The sequence below is a fragment of the Fukomys damarensis genome, unplaced genomic scaffold (assembly GCF_012274545.1).
Source record: "Fukomys damarensis isolate Sample0158 unplaced genomic scaffold, DMR_v1.0_HiC HiC_scaffold_4, whole genome shotgun sequence".
NCBI classification, from domain to species: domain Eukaryota; kingdom Metazoa; phylum Chordata; class Mammalia; order Rodentia; family Bathyergidae; genus Fukomys; species Fukomys damarensis.
In genome coordinates, this window is record NW_022900916.1 from 36,598,459 (window position 1) to 36,622,521 (window position 24,063).

The 24,063-nt window shown below is 38.3% G+C and overlaps 1 long non-coding RNA gene and 1 other non-coding gene across 3 annotated transcripts; both read left to right on the forward strand.

Moving 5' to 3' along the window:
• The first annotated feature begins 444 nt into the window (after window positions 1-444).
• Window positions 445-11,664, forward strand: LOC104868639. 2 transcript variants are annotated; one of them, XR_782056.1, is made up of 3 exons: window positions 445-540; window positions 9,169-9,325; window positions 11,491-11,664. It is a non-coding gene; the product is annotated as an uncharacterized LOC104868639 (long non-coding RNA). The 2 variants fall into 2 exon arrangements; XR_782057.1 differs by lacking the exon at window positions 445-540 and adding an exon at window positions 7,966-8,010.
• Window positions 11,665-15,622: 3,958 nt separating this feature from the next.
• LOC117284226 lies at window positions 15,623-15,730 on the forward strand. Its single transcript, XR_004515306.1, has one exon. It is a non-coding gene; the product is annotated as a U6 spliceosomal RNA (small nuclear RNA).
• Window positions 15,731-24,063: the final 8,333 nt, after the last annotated feature.

The following is a 24,063-nucleotide window of genomic DNA, read 5'->3' on the forward strand; positions in this document are numbered from 1 at the left end:
GGGGTGTGAAATTCTACCATAATTTATTGAGCACTTATGATGTGTCAGGCACTGTCAGAGGCATGTTGGAATATACAAGTACATAAAACAAAGATCTCTGTCCATTTGGTTTTATATTCCAGAAAGGATATAAAAAATAAATGATATAATATGTTAAGTAGTAGGCAATGTGGAATTAACAAAAAACAGAGCAGGCTGTGTGTTCAAGAGTGCTAGGTGCCAGTCAGGGTTAGGGCAAGGTAATAAATGGGGTAATCTGGATGGGTTTCATTGTACAAATAAGATATAAGCAAAGAGAAGTAGCCAGCAGATATCTTGGGAGAAAGCATTCCTGGCAGAGGGTATCAACCAAAGAAACAACCCTAGGTTAAAAAAAAAAAAAAAAAAGGAACAATCCCAGGTTATTATGAGGTCAAGAAAAACCAAGGAAACTAGTGTGGCTGGAAGAGATTTACTGTCAAAAAGAAAAGAGGAATGCCAGACCATTATTATATGGATCTTAAAGGCCACTACCATGGCTTTGGTTTTTTTTTTCTCTAGGTAAAGTGCAGAGCTATTGAAGATTTTGAGCAGAAGCCTGATATTATCTGCTGTAAATTTCAAAGGATCATTCTTAGAAGTTTAAGCAAAGTCATCTGATAGGGGGCTGATATGATGGTGACTAGGTAGTAGAGGGGCTGACTGGAAACAGACAAATGCTGGTCAGCATTTTAAAGGAAAAGCTGGTAGACTTCTCTAAAGGATTGGTTATGGGGACTGAAAGAAAAGAGTTAGGATGACTCAAAGATCTGTGGCTTGAACAAACAAGAATATGGAATTGCCATTAGCTGAGATAAAGGCTAGAAGTGGGACAGATTTACAGGAGAAGAAACAGCATTCCATTTCGGACTTATTGAGTTTAAGATTTATATTAGACATTCTAGGGGAAAATTTGACTAGGCTATGGAATAAATAACTTTAGAATTGGGGAAAGAAATCTGAAACAAGAGAAAAATTGGGGGTTAACAGGCTAGAGATATTATTTAAAGCTATAAGTGAATCAAATTAATGAGAGAGATCCCTGGGACACTCCAACACGAAGAACCAGAAGGAGCAGAAGCAAGGAAGAACTAGCAAAGGAAAGTGAGATGTGACTAGTAAGGGAGAAAGAAAGTCAAGAACACAGAGTCCTAGGAGCCTACTAAAGAAAACTCATCCAAAAGCAAACAGTCCGCTTTGTCGGATACTCCTGTTAAATCAAGCAGGATCAAGGCTGGGGAGCCGACCTTTGGCTTTCACCTCTAGGCAGTCATTGGTGAACTTATTAAGAGCAATTGTACACAGTGGTAGGAACAAATGTCTGATTGCAGTAGATTTAATGGATTTAGGAAAGAACAAGAGCAAAGAAACTAGAGACTGTCAGATATTTTTTCTGTGAAGACACGGAGCAAAAAATGGAAGTAGCAAGATTTTTATTTTTGTTGTGTTGGGTGGTGATGGGGTGTGTGTGTGTGTGTGTGTGTGTGTGTGTGTGTGGCTGTGTGCGTGTGCATGCACATGTGCCTATGTGTTTGGTACTAGTGATTGAACCCAGGGCCTTTGCACTGAGCCCATTTATTTTATTTTAAATATTTATTTATTTATTTATTTATTCAAGGTCTTCATAAATTGCAGTATTGCCTAGGCTGGGCTCAAACTTGAGATCCTTCTGCTTAAGCCTCCCAGAGTGTTAGGATTACAGGCATGTGCCAGGACACAGTGGGCCTGATGTTTTGCTTTGTTTTGTTTTGTTTTTGTTTTTAAAATGAGAAAGAAACCAACCTATTTATATGCTAATGAAAATGATCCAGGAGGGAGGCAAAAAGTTGTTAATGCAAGACAGAAAGGAAGGAGAATTGCAGGAATAGTATCTCTAGAGGGGCAATGGGAATGAGGTCTAATGCACACATGTGCTAGGATTGATTTTAGCCAGGAGTGTGGACATTGCATTGTGAAGTAACCAGAAAGGCATCATACATGGGGACAGGCAGTGGTACATGGGTATAAGCAGTGGTGGGAGTCTATGAAAGTTTTTTCTTGATTGCTTAAAATTTTTCACTGAAGTAGAAAATAAGGTCATCCACTGAGCTTGAGAAAGGAGTGTGAACTATTAGGATGTGGAGAGAGGAAAAGGTGTGAGTCATTTAGGAGACAGGGAGAGTAAAGGACTAGGATATGTGTCAGGCAGCATTAAGGATGTATTTGAGACTACTGATCATGAATTTAAAATGACACCAGTGAGGGTGTGTGTGTGTGTGTGTGTGTGTGTGTGTGTGTGTGTACAGACATATCAGCTTCATTTGGCTGCATGAGTTTAGACACACACTGAGCAGAGAAGTTGAGTTAACCTACATTTTATTCCAGTGAAAAAGAAATGAAAGGGGGAAAACGAATAAATAAAAAAGAAATAAGGGGACAAACGAACCAAGGAAAGGTATGCGAATGGGAGAGCTCCCCATGATGGGCCATGGAATTTAAGCTGGGTGAGAGGGAATGAGAACATCAAGGTTTGGAAGGACAGAAAAATTTATTGGCACAAATGAAATGATATGTGTTTTGCGAAAGGCAGTTTATTGCTTTAAATAATAGTGTGACCCTAAATGTCCTTTTTGTCTTTGACATAATCTTTATCTTATATAATTAATTACCTGATGTGATTTTTGGTTAAGAAAAAAAATGTATGTAGTTTGTTTGTAGAATACAAAAAGCCCACTAGGATTAGAGAGTAAATTAGAAAGATAAGGCAAGTAGAGAGTAGGAACATGAAATTAAGATTATAGAGAGGTTGCACCTCTAAGTAATAATATCTAAGTCAGGACCATGGAAGAGAGTAGTTGGAGTGGCAGAGAAGATTATTAGAGGGGAGAAAGTGAAGAATTGAGAGGCCAGGGTCATTTACATGTATATAAAATTCACCAAGGTTAAGGAAGGGTGGTAATAAGCCAGGAGGTACAATTATTAAGAAATGTGGGGAATGACCCACTGTTATTCTTAAAGGTAAAACACTAGTTGATTCTTATAATCAAAACATACCATGTATAACTTAATTTATCTGTTACAATATAACCAAACAAAATATTGCTATAGTGGAATATTTGCATGAATGGGTATAAGTCCACCAAAGAGAAGTTTCCCTAGGATAACTTACACATAATGGCAAGAAAAGATTCTGCTTTAGTTGTATACTGCTTCTTAGTTTTGGTTTTCCTTCCAGTAACATGATTCATACATCCCATGTATCATTATTATAATTGCCACCAAATATTTTATTTATTTGAAAAAATTTTACATCAGGTAGTACAGGTAGCATAGTTTGTGCTAAAACCAAAGGTAACAGTGTGCTATTTGTTTGAGCAGTAAATTGGTTTTCTTGAACACAACAAACCCTTCCATTTGTTTTAGTAGTTTATGTCTTCATTTTTAAAGGAGGTTCAGATTCATTCCCCTATTAAGAGCTGTTTGACATTACAGTAGCACCTTAGTTACTCAAGTCTCATAATCTAAAATCTAAAATAATGAATGATGGGACATTCATCTCCTCAGAGTGATTTCTAGACTGGATAGTAAAAGAAAAACATCCACCAAGAGCTCAGAAGTCTTAGCTTCTGACTTCCAAATGATATATTAAATCATGTTCTTTACATTGCTAGTATCTCATGAGTTCCCTTCCTATCACCAATTTTAAGGATGAGTGGGGCATTTTGATCTTCTTTATACCTTGGGTGACTGGAACAGCCTGAGTTCTGTATCATTTGTACATTAATATCTGTGACAAGCCTCCTTGCCTTGTGCCCGGGAGACTTTAGACACGTAGGTCTAAAGATGAGTCACTGTGATGGTGTTCATGGTCTGGCACATCCCGATGCAGTCCCAGCCATCTCAAGGTGGTTTTGTTCTAATAGAAAACAGACATGCCTTCCCATCTTCCCATGTATTTGTGTAGATAAAGCAAAAAACACTTTTCCCAGACAACGATTAGTTTAATGGGTTTTCAGTGACCGACAAGGGCACAATGATAATCTCCTTGGACATTTGTGAAATGCTTCCTTACCTCCTCATATAGGTTGTGTAGGGCTGGGGTGAAAACAACCCAGCATCCACTTTTTGTACCTCGCTGGAGACCCAAAGCATGAGAGACCAGGTATGGTGGTGCATTACCTGTAATCCCAGCAGTCTAGGCTGAAGCAGGAGGATCATACATTTGAGCCCATTGTGGCAACTTAGTGGTTTAGCAAGACCCTGTCTCAAAATAAAACATAAAAGGGTGAAGCTAGGGTTGTAGCTCAGTTCAAAGGCCTTGGGTTCAATCCCAAGTACAGGAAAAAATAAATAAAAAGCTCAAAGCAATTCACTGACTGAGGAGCCACAGGTCACCTTTCCTGATATCACTCTCTGAAGAGTCCTCAGGCATTAAGAATCCCACCCCAAAACTTCTTTTAGTTCCAGTCTCTTTAATTTCTTGAGTACATTTAGGGGACTGTACTCATAGAGAGTAAAGGAAAGGCATGCTTTAGTTTCATTTAGTGTCACTGATTGGGCATTTTGGCACCAGATGCCCAGAAAACAATCTTAAAGAATTTTTCTAGCTATCCCAATATTGTTCATCAAGGAGATATAGATGAGGTTGCAGTTACTATGGACACCTAGGGCAGAAGTTCTCTTCTGCCTGGCCCACTGGGCAGTTGAGTATATGCCCAGTCCGTGCTGCTGTGCTGACTGCTCTGAGAAGCACCATCCTACTGCACCTGTCCCAGGGTTCTGCTAGCACAGACCACAGACCGCTTCTCACTTTAAATTGCTGTAGGAGAAGGAGAATGCAGCATCCTTGTCCCACACTGATCTTCCAAAGCCACAGCCTGAACCTTCAAGCAAATTTAAGTTTGGTACTAAGGGCATAGGGCCAGTCTTATTATCTGCCAGCTGGAAAACTGGAGCATAATTATTACTGCCTTCCAGCATTTTATACCTGCAACTGCAACTGTTTGACTTTTGTTTATGTGTGTGTGTGTGTACTGGTACTGGGGATTGAACTCAGGACCTTGTGTTTTCGAGACAGGTGGTGGTACCACTGAGCAAAATCCCAGCCTGTTTGACCTTTTTACCCGACAGAATGCAGCCCACCAGGGAGATCCTATTAGTATTTAAGAGGTTATCCCTTGGCTATATCAGATAGCCAACCTAGGATTTGAATCACTGTAAAGAACATATTAGAAGCTTCTATCCCCCGGTGAGAAAGATGCCTATGTTGAAATCCTTCATTTTGCTTAAGGACCTGTATCAGGTATAACTGCTTTTGGCTTGCAAGCAACAGAAACTTCTATTTTCTTACTTTTTTGTTTTTTTAAACTTTTTTGCTTTTTGAGACAGGATTTTGCTATGTAGTTTAGGCTAGCCTCAAACTCACTGTGTACCCCAGGTGTGTCTTGAATTCAAAGTGATCCTCCTGCCTCAGCCTCCTAAGTGGAGTGTGCACCACACCCAGCATTACTTTTCTCATATAATAGAAAATCCAGAGTGGAGGGCCTGCTGTTACTTGGTCAGTAGCTCTTGCTTTGCTTTATCATGGTCACAAGATAATCAGGCCAGCTCTAGGCATCTTGCTCATGTTGAACACAGGAAGAAAGGGAGGGGGAACCACTGGCATCTCTCTCTCTTACCAGAAAAGAAAAGGCTCTCTAGATTTACTCCCATCTGCTCCAAGTGCTGGATGATATTTTCTTTCACCCATTAAGGGCCAGAACTAGATCACAAAGCCATCTCAAACTCTAAGAAGGTTTGGAAATTTTAAGACAGGACTGCTATAATTCAATTAGCCTCATTATGATCTATAGCATGGTGCTTCCCTGAGCAAAACTGATGTTCTCTTTACAAGGAAAAAGGGAGAATATAGATTTTGGATATAAATTGAACAGAATCTGCCTTAGCATCCTACTGACCTTTTAATGGCGTTATGACCCACTTATGTGCTGGCCTACTAGTCCTTTACCTTTCAAGAGGTTAGTATCCACCCCTCTGAGATTTAGGCTCCCATATGCCATAGTAAACTAGTAGTCCATTTCCAAAATATGTATGTATTATAAATGTGTTGGGGGAGAGATATGATCCTGTTTTCTTTTTCTCTTTCTTTTTGGTGCTGGGGATTGTTCAAACCCAGGGCCTTACACAGGCTAGGCAAGTTCTACCACTGAACTACAACCCTGACCCAAGATTTGATCCTTTGATTCCCTAGTGTATCTAATGATCCCATAATGAGAGTTTAACATATTTATAATTATTCAAATTATCCCTAAAATTTGAAATATAGGACTGTGTGAGATTGGCAAACCAAACAGATAGTATGCCCACTGTGTGGTTATTATAGACATCAGGGCCCGGACTTTCTCTGAAATTGCACACACCAATCATGGCTATAAATATCAAACAACAATATCTTTTTCCCTCCCATACTGTCCTAAACTAATAAGGAGCAGGGGTATGGGGAAGAAGGGAAAAATATTTCTCTTATTTTGGGGAAATCTCCAAGTCCTAAGTTATAAATAGCTGTTTTTGACTCTGATACCCACTCAGTGCTGCCTGGGCATTTAGTTATGACTTCTCATTTTGAAGTGGCTTTGGGGTGGCATAATCCAGACTCTTTGAGCTGGGATTTATTACCTTTTAATTGTTAGCTTGCATACATTTCTCATTCTTTGACTTATCGCTAAGGTTTTTAAAAAAGTTTTTTTCTTGAAGACACTTTTCCTTTAAGCAGTATTAAAAAAAAGAGAAGAAAACTCTTCAGGTCAATCTATGCAAAATGAAAGGTGAATAAGGATAGCGCTTCCCACAAAGGTTCTAAAAGCTCTTACTAACAAGTTTGGAGAGTGCTTAGCTTCAGAATCTGAGCAAGCATGTTGACTTGAGTCCCCAAAGCATAGAATCCAGTGTTCCCTTTTGATCTGGATTGATGTGCAGAGGAACACTAGCAGAAACCAAGCCAGTCAGGGGCTGATGGTAGTAATATGTATGTCCAGGTGGCCAGATGGGTCTCCACTGTGTAAGCAAGATGAGCACCCAGAAGGTCATGTAGCAACCTTGTTCCCCACTGACAGTGCTGGGTGCTGAAGAGGTCAGGTGAGAAGTTCACTAGGTAGTCTGGCTGAATAGAGGTAGCAGGAAAATGAAATCCTGGTTACCAGAGAAGAGGTACAGACATCACAGTATGCAGTGAAATGTGACTTCACAACACTGATGGTAGAAAGGGCAGTCACTGACTTATAGGGAAAATCAGGATTGAACCCAGAGAAAGTCTTTAGGCATATTTAGGATATCAGTCAGAGATCTCCTGAGTCAGGAACCCATAGGAACTAATAGTTGTGTGTGTGTGTGTGTGTGTGTGTGTGTGTGTGTGTGTGTGTGTGATGTTCCGGTTTGAAGGCAGTCAGGAAGGAGGAGTTCCCTTTTACTCAGGAAAGAATCAGTCTTTTTTGTTCTATTTTGGCCTTCAACTGGTTGGATAAGGCCCACCCACATCAAGGAGGGCCATTCACCTTTCTCAGTCTACTAATTTACATGTTAATCTCATCTAGAAACAACCTCACAGACACACCAAGAATAACACTTGACTGATATCTGGGCACCTCCTGGTCCCACCAAGTGGACACAAATTAACCATGACAGCCAATGTGTTTTATCCTGACAGAGGGTCTAAGATTCAGAGAGATATACATAGTTCACCTATGATTGAGATCCCAGGCAAATAACTCTCAAAATTCTGAGGAGGAAGGAAACACCAAGTAAAGGTCTTGCCAAACCATGAAGGAGTATAGATCAGGAGAATTCAAGAAATCTTGGCTAAGTATACTAAATATATGCTATTGGTGGTTGGATTGGAAAGAGAGTTAAAGGAAAGTGTTGACCATATCTTTTTTCCTGTTTTTTCTCATTGACTGATTTTGAAATTTTAACAGAAGCAGATTGTGCCAATAATCTAAAGCCATCACTATCTTACAGGTAGGTAATGGGCTGGAAAATCCTCAAAATTAAAAAATAAAAGAATAATAACGATAGCAGAAATTTTATCAATAAATTTTCATCCAATAGAAAACGGACTAAGACAAGAAGCGAACATCCACAGACTTTTGTACATACCTTGAAGTGTTATTGGAATCATGAGACAGATTAGGAAGAGTCCTGTTTGACAAATGTCCAGCAACTTTCCCATTTATGGGGATGAGGCTCTCTAAACTGGGGTAGCCTGAGCGATATTTAGTTATAAAGGGCTCAGAGAGGGAGCCCAGAAGGTCCCCTGGGAGGGAGTGTCTGGAGGAGAGTGACCAGATCACAGGCAGCAGGGCAAGGGATCCTCCATTTCAAAGGCGTTGTTGCATGACATCCTATCTAATTTAGAAAGTGGTAGATCATTTCAGAGAAGTCACTTCCAGGTGTCCAATTGTGAATGCTTGGTATAGACAGAGGGAACAGGTTTGAAATTAATCATTGAAATTAGTCAACCTCCTCCACAGTGGATACACTAGGGAAAGAACAGAAATTAAGGCCTTCTGTTACATGTCAGGAGCTGATTTGGGACTGGGTTAAATTATTTTTGGGAGGCATAGCATATCACCTTGAGATTTGGCATAAAAGAATGCCAGATGCTCAAGTGTCTTCCTGGACTGTTATCCAGAGTTGAGCCTGCTCCCCAGGGGTATACAGTTGAGATGATCAGGTCGTCCATGTCTCTGAAAGGCTTAGCAACAGGGCCAGAATGCTACAGTATGACATTGAGAAGCACATCCATGGACAGGGAGCTGAGATACTCCAGCCACCTTTAAAAGTGGAGGGCATGCCTATATGCCCAGACTTAACCACCTGGGCTTATTTTTTAAATTTCTGTTATTTTCTTTATAAACTGAGACTTAGAGGTTTAAATGGGAGACTACTTCTTGACCAAAAAGAGAAAAAAATCACTTTAACATAGCAATTTTTGACAGTGATTATTTTACAAAGACACTGGCAGGGGGCATATAGGGAGAATGTCTCCCTAGGCAAAGGACTACCAGGAATCTGCCCTGATACTGTGAGATCAAAGGGAAACTCAGAAGAGAGATAGTTTGGTGAGACTAACAAAGGAGAGAGGAAGTGAGTACAACTCCCTCATCTGGTTTCCAGTTTCTGGAGGGACAGCATGTTTCCAGTGCATTCACAAGCAAGAGTTATCTGCAAAGAGTGAATGGGGACTGAAGGCAACAGTCTTGCTGAAACTACCATGGCAAAGCAAAGATGAATACACCTAAGAGGAGCAGAATGTGAAGAGCCCAGAAGGAAGGTAGCTGAGGGGAAGAATGGCTTGAGAATGAATGTGCTTCAGGGCCTGTGGGGAACTAGCACTTTGCCCATGAACTGTGAGCCGTGAGGAAGACCTTACTCCTCCATGGCAACCCCAGGAAAAGGTCTTCATCTTTGCTCTCTCTCTTCCCCACCGCATCATCAAAAGGGCACTTGCATGGGGCAGAGGAGAGCCAGACTGACCCTCGCCCCTCTAAGCCATTAGAAACAAGATTCAATATAGAGTTTAGGGGGAAGACCTTAAAATTAATTTGTGAAGTGAATAGCCAGGCCCTATAACTGTTCTAATAGATGAAAGTTATTTAAAAATTATTGAATTGCAAGGAGTAAGAGTTTCAAAGGAACAGATAATAATAATCACTGAGGCAAAGTTTTCATTTTGTACCAGTATTAGTTCAGATTCTTCTCTAAGTCAATGACACTAGACACTCAGACATTTATCTCCTCTCCCTACTAAGATGACTACATCATATCCTTTTAGCCTGTATTCCCAGTGGTAGGTGGAGCACACCCATGCCTAGGAAGTATCTCATCATTGCAGATCTCCTGATACTAGCATTACTTTCCTGAGCCGGGCGTGGTGGCGCACGCCTGTAATCCCAGCATTTGGGAGGCTGAGGCAGGAGGATCGCTGTGAGTTCGAGACCAACCTGGGCTACACAGTGAGTTCCAGGGCAGTCTCAACTACATAGTGAGACCCTGTCTCAAAAAACCAAACAAACAAAAAAATACCAGCATTACTTCCTTTGTTATTAAGAGTTTTAGACATGTGAAGCCCAAAGGAATGAAGAAATTAAAATATTAAATGAGATATAAAGCCCAACACGTTGGGAGGCTGAGGCAGCAGGATCAAAAGTTTGAGCTCATCCTGGTGACTTAGTGACTTAAATAAGACCTTACCTCAAAATAAAAAAGTCCTGAGGTACAATCTGTAGTACAAAAACAAAACAAAACAAAAACAAAAACAAAAACAAAAACATAAAACAAAAAAATCAAACCCCAAAAAGCACCAAGTCTTCAGAAGACTTTTCCACCAGGCAACTTCCAGATGATGGAGTTTATGGTAAAAACAAACAAAAAATAGTAGATCCCACGGGCACAATCAACATTTTCTATGCTTCTTTTATGATTGAGCAAGCTTCTTGGTTTCAAACAATGTTATACAAGGACTGGGGGCTGAACTCAGCAGTACAATGCTTTCTTAGCATGCATGTGGCCCTGGTTTTGATCCCTAGCACTGCAAAAAAACAAACCAACATTGTATATATGAGCTATTATGTTACTGGATGAACACTAAATCCAAGCATGATGCAAATGGGAAATGCTATCCAGACAAAGAGAACAAATTCATATCTGGAGTGTTTGTTCATGTGTAGAAAAAATGCAATCTCATTTATGATAGAAGGGATTCTGTATATGAACTTATATGCCTCCATTTGCCCAACTGTGAGGGCTCAGGTGCGATTGCTGCTCCTAGGTTGATAACTTGGAAAGGAAACAAGATCTGTGTTAGTAAATCCTTTTTATAAACTCCATATCTGCTACTGTTTCACTATGTTCATGAGCCCATGAAACAGTTTCCCAGCATTGGGAAAGAGGCTGACCTACATCAACAGAACAGTTCATTTTATCCATCAGATAAGTCAGCCTTCTCTATAGCAGGAACCTTTTAGCAAGCAATCACATGAGACACCAATTTTCTTATACTCTGGATATATTCTGAACAGTTCATTCATTCACTTTCTTTTACTTGAGGTCCCTGCAGAAACAGATAATACACATAAATTAAGATATTTTAAGGAAATAAAGAGGCTTGGGCCAGGGATTTAGCTTAGCGGTTCGGTGGCCTGCCTTGCAAGCGCAAGGACCCAAGTTCAATCCTCGGTACCAAAAAAATAAAATAAAATAAAGAGGCTTATTTATAAAAGGCCACATAGGGAAACCACAAACGCTAGTACAGTACCCTCATGTGGTCACCCTGCCTAGACTCTAAAAGTAGAAGCAAAAGAGTAGTTTCCAAGACCCACAGGAGAAAGACGGGAAGAGAGGGCAACCTAAGGAAGAGCAATGTAGCTGGACCAATAGAGACTCGGGAGAATAAACAATTTAACTTCCATCTCTTTATCTCTGCTTGTCTCCTGTCAGGACCCCTATTTATCAAGCACAACGAACAGTTAAAAGACACAGGGTGCAGAGAAAATGGATTGAGAGAAGCACACAGGCAGTATTCAGCACATTATTTCTTCAAAAAGCATATCAAGCATACCTACTATGCGCCAATACTGTTCCACTTGCTGGAGACAGAGTGATCAAGAAAAAAAAAGCCCTTAACTTTGTGGAGGTCATAAAATAAATAAAATATATGCCTGAAATATATAGTCTCTATTAGATACTCATAAAAAAGCAGGAGAAAGATATAGAAAATATTGACTGAGGAGGATTATAACATTTTAAAATAAAGTAGCAGAAAGGGTCCTCAAGAACTGAAGGATATAACGAAGTGAGACTCCAAGTATAGAGGGAGCCGGGCATGGTGGCACATGCCTGTAATCCCAGCACTCGGGTGGCCGAGACAGGAGGATCACTGTGAGTTTGAGACCAGCCTGGGGTACACAGTGAGTCCCAGGTCAGTCTCAACTACATAGTGAGACCCTGTCTCAAAAACAAACAAACAACAAAAGACCTGTCCAAAAAAACCAACCAACCAAACAAAAAAACCCACAAAACCAAATATAGAGGGAAAGCAAACCATGTCAATAGCAGGGGGAAAGCCCTGAGTGAGGGTCCTTGGTGTATTTGAGGAGTGGAAAGAAGGCTAGTAGGTGAAGTGGATCAACCCAAAGGGACAGCATGAAGAGAGAATATCAGAGACGGGAAGGGAATGGTCAGGCAGGGTGGAGGTCAAGCCATGTAAGACTTAGGACATTTTCAGAAATCTGGCTGTTGCTACGAGTAAGTTGGGAAAGCAGTAGAAGATTTTTAGTGGAGGTGCAGCATGATCTGACATGTGTCTACAGCATCCTTTTGGCTGGAGTGCTGAGATAAGCTGAAGAAGAAAGGAGCAACAAGGAGCAAGGAAGAAGACCAGCTGGGAGGATATTCTAACAATCTAGTCAAGGGGTAATAATGGTTTAGACAATGTGAGGCTGGTGAATGGTAAAGGTGACAAGATTTGCCGAAGGACTGGACGTGGGTGTGAAAGAAAGAAAGGAAGTTGGACTCCAATTGCTGCTTACTGAGATGGGAAGGACCACAAGAAGTCTGGATTTGCTTCATATTCATAGTTGGGGCAATATAAGAGCTCAGTTTTGGATGTTTGACATCCAAGGTGGAAGGGCAAAGATGCTACATTGATATGTGAATCTGAATTTTAGGAGAGAGGGAAAGTTTAAATACATATTTATAGTATGGTGTCCCAGAGACCAAGATAATTAGCTATGACAAGTGTGGCTGAGAAGTTAAATAATATTTGGACCTAAAGTTATCATTGGAAGATTCAATGCAATGATAAGAGCAATAGTAATTTTAGTAAAGTGTTGAGGATGTTTTAAATGGCTAGATGTGAGCTGGGGGGCATAAAGATATTAAAGAAAGTAAACATAGACAAATCCCAAGGAGTTATGTGATAAAGGGAAGGAGAAAAATGGGTCTGTAGCTAGAGGGGGAATTGGCACCACCAGAAAGTTTTTAAAGACAAGAAAATTTAAAAACCTCTTTCTTAAATTCATTGCCACCAATTCTCCAATCTTATTCTTTCCAAGTCTCTGACTGGGTGACCAAATCATTAGGCTCTGCCGGTAAACTAGTGTGAATTCTCACCTCAAGCATTTGTTCTAAGTAAACAAACTGTTCATTTGGTCATGTAATTGTACCATGTCATCTTGCCTTCAATATAGAGTAGATAGTAAGACAATGGGTTGTACTGCTTGAAGTCTTCAGCAACTGAATGATTTCCCTACTCCATTTTCCTTATTGGTTACCCCGGAGAGGAGCTCTAGGGCCACTACACAATGCCCCAAGGGCTAGTACCATTATGAAGAGACATTTAGAAACAAAAGTCATATTTTTTCCTCCTCAGTAAAATCTTCATAGGGCATTTCTCATAAATAGTAGATGTGGATAGAGGCAGGCCTGACAATATTGTAAAAATCTGTGGGGCACAACTTCAGTTATAAATTCACGTATTAGGAAATAGAAAAAAGTCACTTATAAACAAACAGGATATTATCTGAGTAGCTAAGAAAAAGCAAACAAAAAAGAGTTGCTTCAACTTTATTAACCATCAAAAATTCAATATAAATACAACTAGATGCCACTACAAACTTACTAGAGTAGCTAACATTAAAAAAGGAAGGGCTGGGGATTTAGCTCAGTGGCGCCACCGCCTGCCTCACAAGGGAAAGGTCCCGAGTTCGATCTCCAGTACCAAAAAAAGAAAAACACCAAGTGAAGATGTGGAACAACTAGAGTTCTCCTCTGCTAGTGCAAGTGTAAATGATACAACCACTATGGAAAACTGTTTGACACTATCCACTGAAACCAAACACATACATAACCAAGTATTCCACTCTTTGATATATATTCAATATATATATGAGTACATATGTTCATCAATAAACTTCAATTAGAATGCTCATAGCTACCACATGCTGTAATTGCTTCAATTGGAAACTACCTAAATGACTATCAACAATAAAATGGATAAATTCTGCTGCTGTCTCACCATAAAATACTGCAAAGCGATGTGAATAGAGGATACAGCACCCTATTCAAACTATGAATGAGTTTCATGAAGTTAAAACAAAGGATTAGGGCCGGGGCTCAGCGGTTCAGTGGCCTGCCTTGCAAGCGCAAGGACCCGAGTTCAATCCCCGATACCAAAAGAAACATACACACACACACACACACACACACACACACACGATACATAAAATACAAAACTAGACAAAAATTAATCTATGCTGTTAATAGGGATAGTGATTACTCATGAAAGTGGCTAGCAGGGAAAAAAATACATATTACACATAGAATTCAAGAAGTCAACAAAAGAGTAATAAAGTAAACCCAAAAGATAAAAGGAGAGAAAACAGTAAGAAGAGGAACAGAAATCATTAAGGGGCTTGTTTAAAAGTTTTAATTTGTTAAATCTGTTGAAAAACTAATAACATGTTAAAAATTCAGAAAAAGGAATAAAAACAAGTATAAAAAATTTTTAAGGTATTGTAAATGCTTTATCTACTTAACAATTTCTACAGATATGTAAGTTTTCAGTATTAACACCAGAAGAAATGGAGGTTTAGAGTAGATAAATGCATATTAAACACTTAAATGACAAAGATTTCTCTCCTGCCAAAACCCTCAGATCCACCTTTTTTTGTTCATTTGTCGTTTTTTGGTACCAGGGATTGAACTCAGGTCCTTGTGCTTGCCAGGCAGGTGGCAGCACCACTGAGCTAAATCCCCAGCCAGGTCCACATGTTTTTTCATGAATAATTTCTACCAAAATTGCAGACAACAGTTCATTTGTAGCTTGTGTATGAAATTTGGTCCAACAAGAAGAAATCAGGAAAAAGTTGCCTAATTTTATGAGGCTATTATAAAAAAAACTGTATAATACAGGGACATAAAGGACCATTTCATTTATATGTATAAATTTAAATAAAATTTAAAATACTTATTTGAATCTAATAGAGAATTTTAAAATAATATTTTAAAGTTGATTAACTGAATTTTATCTTGGAAAGATGTGATTTTATATATAATAATACAATCTATCAAAATTTCCCATATGTACAGGCTAATGGAAAAATGCAGAACAAGAAATTACAATAGTAGTAAACAAAATTATTTGATATGCTTCAACACTTATGGATGACAATTTTTTCAGAAAACAAAATTAGAAAAATTTCAATTTGATAAAGTTGATATGTCAAAAACCAATGCAAATATTATATTAATATAGAAATTTTAGGTCAGGAGAAAGATAAGGATGCCCTGATCTCTGCTGTTGTTCATACTCAAGGTTCTGGCTAACTCTGTAAAAAAAAAAAATGATACAAGCGGCTGAAGAGATTGGGGGGAAAGAGGTATAACTGTCCTTTACATGTAAATGACATGAACAATGAAGTTAGAAAACCTACAAAATCAATAAACTATTAAGAATTCACTTAAGCCAGTAACAACCAGTTAGAAAATGTAATAAAAAGCACTATTCATATTAGCAACAAAACTATGAAATATTTAGGAATGAATTGAATCCCAAATGTAAAGACTTCTAGTGCTCGCTTTGGCAGCACATATACTAAAATCGGAACGATACAGAGAAGATTAGCATGGCCCCTGTGCAAGGATGACACCCAGATGTAAAGACTTCTAAGAAAAAACTTTAAAATTCCAATAAAAGGATATCTAAATGAATAGAATTTATACTTTTAAATGATACAATTTGGTAGTAAGACAACTTATACAAATTGATAGTACAACATTTTAAAATGTCTATCAGTGAAAGAGTGGATAAATAAACTATGCTATATCCATACAGGAATACTGTTCAGCCGTAATGAAGTACAGATACATGCTATAATATGGATGAAGCTGTTAAAGTGAAAGCAACGAGGCACACAAGAATGCATATTGTACAATTTTATTCATACAAAATATCCAGAATAAATATATCTATCCATAGAGATAGAACACTAATTGAGAGTGTTGAAACCACTTTAGATATTTCAAAAGAAGGGTATTTCATTAAGGGAATTGTCCACATGGGTGTTAGAATACTGAGTAAAGCTACAATGAGGTCAAGCAAATGCAGAGATCGATATATTCGGAAGCAGCTCTCATTCCAGAGGCGGAGGAACAAAAACGATGAAGTGAGGTTACCATAATCTAGAAAAGAGATTTAGCCACTAGAGCTTAGACTGTGAAGAGAGAGTGGAAGCCAGACCCTGAAGGGGTTATGGCTAAATTGATAAAAACAGATGGGTATGTTTGACTGCAACTAGTGTCTTGATGCAGCACAGTGAAATTATTACTAGAAGTACTCAAAGAAGCTGCAGGCTGGAATCATAGCTGGGTGCTATAGCTGGACAGCTTTGAAACTCAAACTGGAAATTGGAAGAGAGTCCTTCCCTCCTCCACTCTCCAGTTCCATTTGGCAAAAGCTGGCCAGCAGAGGAATCTGGAAAATGAAATTTGCAGAATCTAGTTGCACTACCATAGCAGAAAGTATAGGAGAACTGTAAGTTGATGACTGATACACTTGCTGCAAGGTGGGAAGGTACATTGTTGTCTCTGCTAGATGGTTGGAAGGTACTGGGGATCAAACCTGCAGGTGCTCTGCCACTGAGCTATATCCTGGCCCTTTTCTTTTTTATTATGAGACAGAGTCTCACTAAGTTCTACAGGCTAACCTCAAATTTGTCATCCTCCTGCTTCAGCCTCCCAAGGAGCTGGAATTACAAGCATGTACCACTACACCTGGCTTGTTTGGCCTTTTTGTTGAGAGATACTGGAATAACATCATGCAGATATGATGATGCAGGATGCAAAGGAGACAAGAGATAGAGAAGATTTTAAAGAGAAAAGAAGGCTGGGGATTTAGCTCAGTGGTACTACTGTGCCTGCCTCACAGATCCTGAGTTTGAACCCCCAGTCCCCCCGCCACAAAAAGAGAGAGAGCAAGAAAATACTTTCTCTTGGGCTACATTCCTTTTTCAGGCATTCAGTGTTACTATATTTTAGATGTGTCCTGGCAAAGAATAAATGGCTGTTTTTTTTAAAGATCCAGCCTATGGATATCTCTCTTGTAGATCAGTTTAATTCATTTGATTATTCTCATTATTGACTTGGCTAAACTTATTTCAACTATCTTACTTCCTGTTTCTAATTTACTCCTGTTTTTTCACTTTAATACAGATTATTGCTTTCTTGATTTATGACATGTGATTGAAAAATACACTGAATGTTTACATTTTTAAAAATGCATTACAGTAAAAGACATATTGCCAGTAATCCCCTCAAGCTACTTCCCCTTGCTTCAAATACACTTATCTCACCATTTTTGCTGTGTTCTGAAGCAGTTCTGGGATCCTCTTTCACAAGTGTCTTTAGTTGCATTGTCATAGCTGCTCTGATGTCCTGAATCAATCCAAAACATTTATGTCTCAAGATCATTTTGACTTCTGGGTACAGCCAGAAGTTTCATGGTGCCAGATCCAGTGAATAAGGTGGATGAGGACACGGTGTAATTTTTTTCTTTTTGGTAATTGTCTTTATAAGCCTGCCTCTCCATTAGATGGCACTCAGAAGCACAACATGGTGTTCACCGTATTTTTGATCACATCTTATAAAGATACTCAGGAAAGAGGAATTCTGGAACTGCTTTAAAAAGTTGCAAGAACAATGGGATAAATTTGTATGAAGTCAGGGGAAGTATTTTGAGGGGAAGTAATAGTAATATATCTCTTACTATAATAAAATTTAAACATTTACTGTAATTTTGACCACATCTTTTATATTGCATCATTTTTATTATTCTATTTTCTTGAAAATTAAATAAGGCATTTCCCACTTATGTTAATACTTTGCTGAAATCTAGATATTATGCACAAAAATGCTATGTATATTTGCTATCATTTTAAATAGAAAACATTATAATGGGTTATGTGTCAACAAAAATTCTCCCATGAAACTTCTAAAACATAACTAAAACATCTGAATATCATTAACAAGTTACATTAGAAAGAAAATACTTTAAAATTGTATTCAGATCAGAAATAACATAACTGTTAATAAAAAGTTTAGGCTGGGTGTGCCTGTAGTCCCAGCACTTGGAGGCTGAGGCAGGATGATTTTTGTGAGTTTGAGGCCAGCCTGAACTACATAGCGAGACCCTGTCTCAAAATAAATAAATAAATAAATAAATAAATAAATAAATAAATATAAATAAATATGGCTGAGGCAGGATGATTTTTGTGAGTTTGAGGCCAGCCTGAACTACATAGCGAGACCCTGTCTCAAAATAAATAAATAAATAAATAAATAAATAAATAAATAAATAAATAAATAAAAGTTTATTTGATGCACTAATTTGGCTACTCAGCACCAGTAACATCTGAAATTCATATCCTTTTGTTAATTTTTTCAATATCTGTGCTTTATAAAATGACGACATATGATCTGTACATTACGCTAACTACTTGGAATGTGAACTGAATTATTATTTGCATGTCTTTAAAATACATATTTTGAAAGTTGTATTGAGTTTAGGGGGCATGGATACCAATTTTTCTTAAGCAATACATCAAAAACCCTGTACTTAGAAATAAACTTCTATAAAATGAGCACTTAAAAGCAAGAAAATATTCACTGGATCAAAAAGCAAAATATTCCATGGGAAATATTCATACATTCCTCGAGTTATTACCTTTAAAATTTCAGCATGTAATATTTACAATGTTCACTTCAGGTGGAAATAAGGAAGAATTGCTCTGTTTGCTCATGGTACCCTAGACCCATTCTGTGGTCATTGTCAGGCCCTTTGTGCCAGGTCTCCTTTCATCCGAATCCTGTCCTGTCCTCTCACAATACCCTCAGGGCTTCTCCACCTACAAAAACCATGTTACACCCCTTCAGAAGAATGCCTGACATATCCTCAGGTTAATTTGGGGGTCTTTTCCTCTTAAACCTGTCTAAATTTTCTGTAACTGTCTTGGGTAGTTGTCTATCATCAAAGCAAAGTCCCCAGATGCTCTTTATTAAGGAGTTTCTACCTGTCACCATCAGAGGGCGACTTTCAATAGTTTCCTGGATCTAGCTCCCTCTTGGGGTATAATTCCAAATTGTTCCCTGGTATCATTTCTTTCTTCCTCCATTAAAACTCCCTAGAATCCACTGTCATTTAAAACATTTCCCCAAACCATTCCTAGCCTAATCTTCAAACATAAAAGCAATCAAATCCATATATAAAAGTAGAGGGACACCCTTTTTTATATGACTCTTACATGACTAAGACTAATAAACGTCAGTCTCTCTATTCATCTATTTATATATCCCTAGTTTCCTTTCTGTCTTTTCTAAGGCCCACATCCTCCAGTCATAGTTCTCTGTTTATTTAAAACACCCAGTAGGTTGGCCCTGCCTGCTGATCAAGGTCCTCCCACTACTTCTACACCAACCTGACTCCACAACTAAAGGCATAATGGATGGTGGCTTTCTGCAGAATTTTTAGACTTTAGGATGGCCTTGTTTTATTTTTCTTACAAGTAGACACCTCTTTATCTGCATCTAGCCATTGATATATTGCTACGATATCTATAAATGAAATTAAATCACAACTAATAGACACACTAGGACCAAATAAGAGCATGGAACAAGTGGGTGGATAAGTAGGAAAAGGCTGTAGACAGGCTGTAGATATACTGTAAAAATCCCTTGATATTGGTTCCGCCTGATTTTTCCTTGAATCTAGCATTTCTTCTTTCAGAATAAGATAAAAAAGAAGAAATCTGGAACAAATACCACATACTACAAATTCCTTGCACTAATAAATCAAAACCAAATACTCAGTTGAGTTTTCAAAATATTGCCAAGTGCCTACTGTGTTCCAAGTACTACTGCCATACACACTGGGGATTACCATAAACCAAGGACTTTGGCAATTAGAGATCACAGTCTTGTGAAGAAAGTGGATAATAAATGAACAAATATATAAGGAATAAATATAAGGGCTTTCAAGAATAATAAAGTATGGGGCCAGGGATTTAGCTCAGAGGTTCCACCACCTGCCTTGCAAGCACAAGGTCCTGAGTTCGATCCCTAGTACCACATAAAATAATAATAATAATAATAATAATAATAATAATAATAATAAAGCATAATAAAAAGATAGAAGATGATTGAGAGAGTATTCATTCAGAAGGTGTTTCTTATAAAGGAATACTTGAAGAGAAAGTGAATTAAGCAAAAGAGTAAGCCATACAAAGTTTTTGAGAATAGAATTTTAAAAAGCTCTGGAAGGAAATGACCTTGGCATGTTCAAAGACTAGCAAGAAGGAAGCCCAAGATGGCAAGAGCAACTGACATGATAGAGTCTAGCAGGAGATGAAGCTAGGAAGGCAGGGAGAACTGCATAGGGTCTGATATAATATGACAAGCAGTTCAAATTTTGTTCCCAAAACAATAGAAAAATGTAAGCAGATTCTGAGTAAGAAAATTGCATGATTCTTTTACACAATAAAAATGATCTATAGCTGGGCATGACTGCACATGCCTATAATTCCAGCACTCTAGGAGGCTTAGGCAAGAGGATGGCAAATTCAAGTCCAGCCTGGATGATTTAATGACTTAGTGAGACCCTGTCTCAAACTTTTAAAAATAAATAAAAATAAAAAGGAATAGGGATGTAATTCCGTGGGAAGGCCCTGGGTTCAATCCCTCCCACTAAAGAGATTCAAGCTAAGGAAAGCTACAACTATGTGTAAGCAGACCAAACTGAAATGAAGCTTTGGATTAGACCAGAGTGGTTGAAAAGCACCCTGATTTTAAATTTAGAATTGAAGATAGACTCGATAAGACTTTAAGACTTAAAAGTGATACACTGGCTGTGTGGTATGAGGGAATGAGAGAAATCAAGAATAACTCCAAAATTATTTTTGCCTAGATAACAGAGTGAATGACAATGCAAGATGGCTAGACTAAGGGAAGAATAGGTTTGAAGGGGAGTATAAAAAATTATTATTCAGGGCTGGGGAAATAGCTCAGTGGTGCTGCTGCCTGCTTTGCAAGCACAAGGACCTGAGTTCAATCCCTGGTAACAACAACAACAAAAAAAATCAGTGGCAAAAGAAGAGCTGCATGTGTTGTTGGCAACTGTTTGACAAAGAAGGAACAAGAAAAAAAATGGGATGAGGTACTTTGGTTCAGCATTATATATCACCATTTTTTCATAGCAGAAAAAAAAAAGGGCGGATGCTTCTTTTCACTCTGATTTTCCACACCAATACTTCTAATAAAGGGGTAGATGTTTCTATCTTATAGGGTTAGAACTGGAAGAAGAGGAAAAAATGGTTCTATTAAGAGGTTTTCCTACCATGTGCTTTCACCTACTGATTCTTACTCTGGAAGTCACATTTTCTAGATTATACCACCCCCTAGGACACCATCCTTCCTGCCCAGTTGTTGCCTGTGAAGTGATGTCCCCATCTGAATGTAGAAAGACATGAGGAGGAGCTGTCCTTAGGTCCTGTCATAGTCACTACACAAGGAGTTAATTGAAGAAAGGGATGACCACCCTGAGTTTTGGTTGATGTAACCCCTGTGACTCTGAGAATGAAGAAAATCAGTGGGACTTTGATAGTCTCCATTTCTTATAACAAATGTGGCTCTTCCATGAACTCAAGACTAATAGGATTTTTAAATCTGTAAGTCTTTTATCTGCTTTATAATTGGCAAAATTGGATAGTTTCTTAAGCTTTGGGTCATTTTTGTGAGTTTTAATTCTTTTCTATATTTTTAGAAGTAGCAGTCCATATGCTGCTATAAGCTGGAGATTTTGCTTCCTTTTCTAACATTATCCCCTCCCACCTATGATTTACATAGCTACTTCTGGTTCTTCTCCAACCTCTGGCCAATCCTCTTCAGTGTGCTTTACATGATCTCCTTAGAATACTCTTCCTCCCATGTCTGCATAGTCCAGGGCTTTATTCTATGCCTTTGTCTCTCTTCAGCCCATAACTTTCTCTCTTTGATCTCATCTATCCCAGTAGTGTCAACTAGCACATACACTTGGGGCTGGTTCCCAGATGTGGAAGTCTATCCCAAATGTCTTAGGCAAGGTTGCTATAACCAAGTGCCATAAATTGAGTGGTTTATAAACAACAGAAATTTATTTCCATAGTTTTGAAAGCTAGAGGTCCAAGAAGAAGGTGCTGTCAGATTACAGATCTAGTGAGACCCTACTGCCTGGCTCAGAGATTTTTATCTTTCACTTTGGCTTCATATGGCAGAAGGGACCAAGACATTCTCTTTTAGAAGGGCATTGATCACCTCCCAAAGGTCTACCTCTTAATACCTTCATATTGGGGATTAAGCTTAAACATATGAATTTGAGGGAGACATAAGCACTCAGTCTACAGCACCAAACCTGTCCCTCCTGAGCTCCAGACTCATCTTTTTAACACCTCACTACTCAATGCCCCCACCTGTCCCTCACATTCAGCTGACAAAAATCAAAATTTATCATTTATTTCCCAAACTTGCTCCATCTCCTTCATCTCTAAGTTGGTAAATTGCCTATTTATTTAATCACTAATTAATCTGAAGTGTGATATATTCATTATCCCATGGATCCAACTGGTTACCAAGTCCTATTAATTTTGCCTTCTTGACACCTTTTCTTTCTCTTCACTACCACTACCTTGCTTTATAGCCTATACAGCATCAACTTAGGTATTCAGTTGCAAACCACAGAAACAAGCTCTAATTAATTTAGGCAAAAAGGAAAGATTTATTTGAAATAGTACTGAGGAAGCTCAGAGAATTGAAGAGAAATATGAGTAACCATCCTTCAGGGAAGGATGGTTACATCTGGAATAGCTCTAAGCAGACACAATCATCTTTTGTCCTTCTGTCTTTATCAGAGTTTCAAATTCCTGGCAGAGAATATGTCATCTAGAGCCAGGACTCAGGGATGAATGGCACACATCTGTGACTACAGACCTTTTCATTTATCAAGAGCGTCCCTGAGACTGCTATAGCTTTGTCTTTGCCTCCTCGCATGATTTCTTAAAAATTGTTTTAATTTTTATTAGTACATGTTTGTAAAACACAGTGATTAAATTCATTATGGGGAGTTGGTACATACACATATCTGAATTCTTTACTTCCCCTTCCCTTCTTTTTCCTTCCCTCCATCTCTAGGACCCCTTTCCATTTGCAAAAGATCTACCTTGCTGTTTCCTATTACCTGTTTTTTTAAATTTATTTATACTTTGGATTTCTCACATAAGATAAATCATGCAGTATTTAAGCTTGTGTGTCATTGCATCTTTCACACCTGTAATTTTTTATTATTTTTATCACTATATATTTGCTATTTATTATGATCACATTCACCATAGGGAATCTGTACACAATATGTCTTATCTTTTCCTTTTTTCCAATTCATCTCCCCTCCCTTTAACTCTTCTTCCCCTCTCCACTTACAAAAGCTGTTTTCATTCTTTCCCTTCCATTCTCTTTCTTAAATCCCTTTTTCTTGTCTTTCCAGTCTGTAGTTCATATTGCAATTATTTTCATGGTTCTTAAAAAATATAGTCAATGTATGTCCTTAAAATCACATGATAGATCTTCATTACGAAGAATAATCTACAAACTTTCTCAAAGGGATTTTATTTTAGTATTTGGATCCTTTCTCTAGTCACACCTCTTGCTACCTTTCCCTTAAATTTCATGTTCTAGACATAGTAAAAGTATTTCACTTCTGCTAAACAAGCCATGCTTTGTTGTATTTTCATGTTTTTGCTTGTGCTCATTCCTCTCTCTCAAATGTTCATTTTCCTTCTCCTCACCTACTTAACTCAGCTTTCCAGGCTCAGTTAAAGTGTTAGTTGCAAGTTGCTCCTTGGCTCTTCTCAGTATGGATTAAGTGCTCTTCTTCACTTCTCCTATAACATCCTGAACTTGTCTTTAACATAGTCAGCACACTGTTTTGCAATC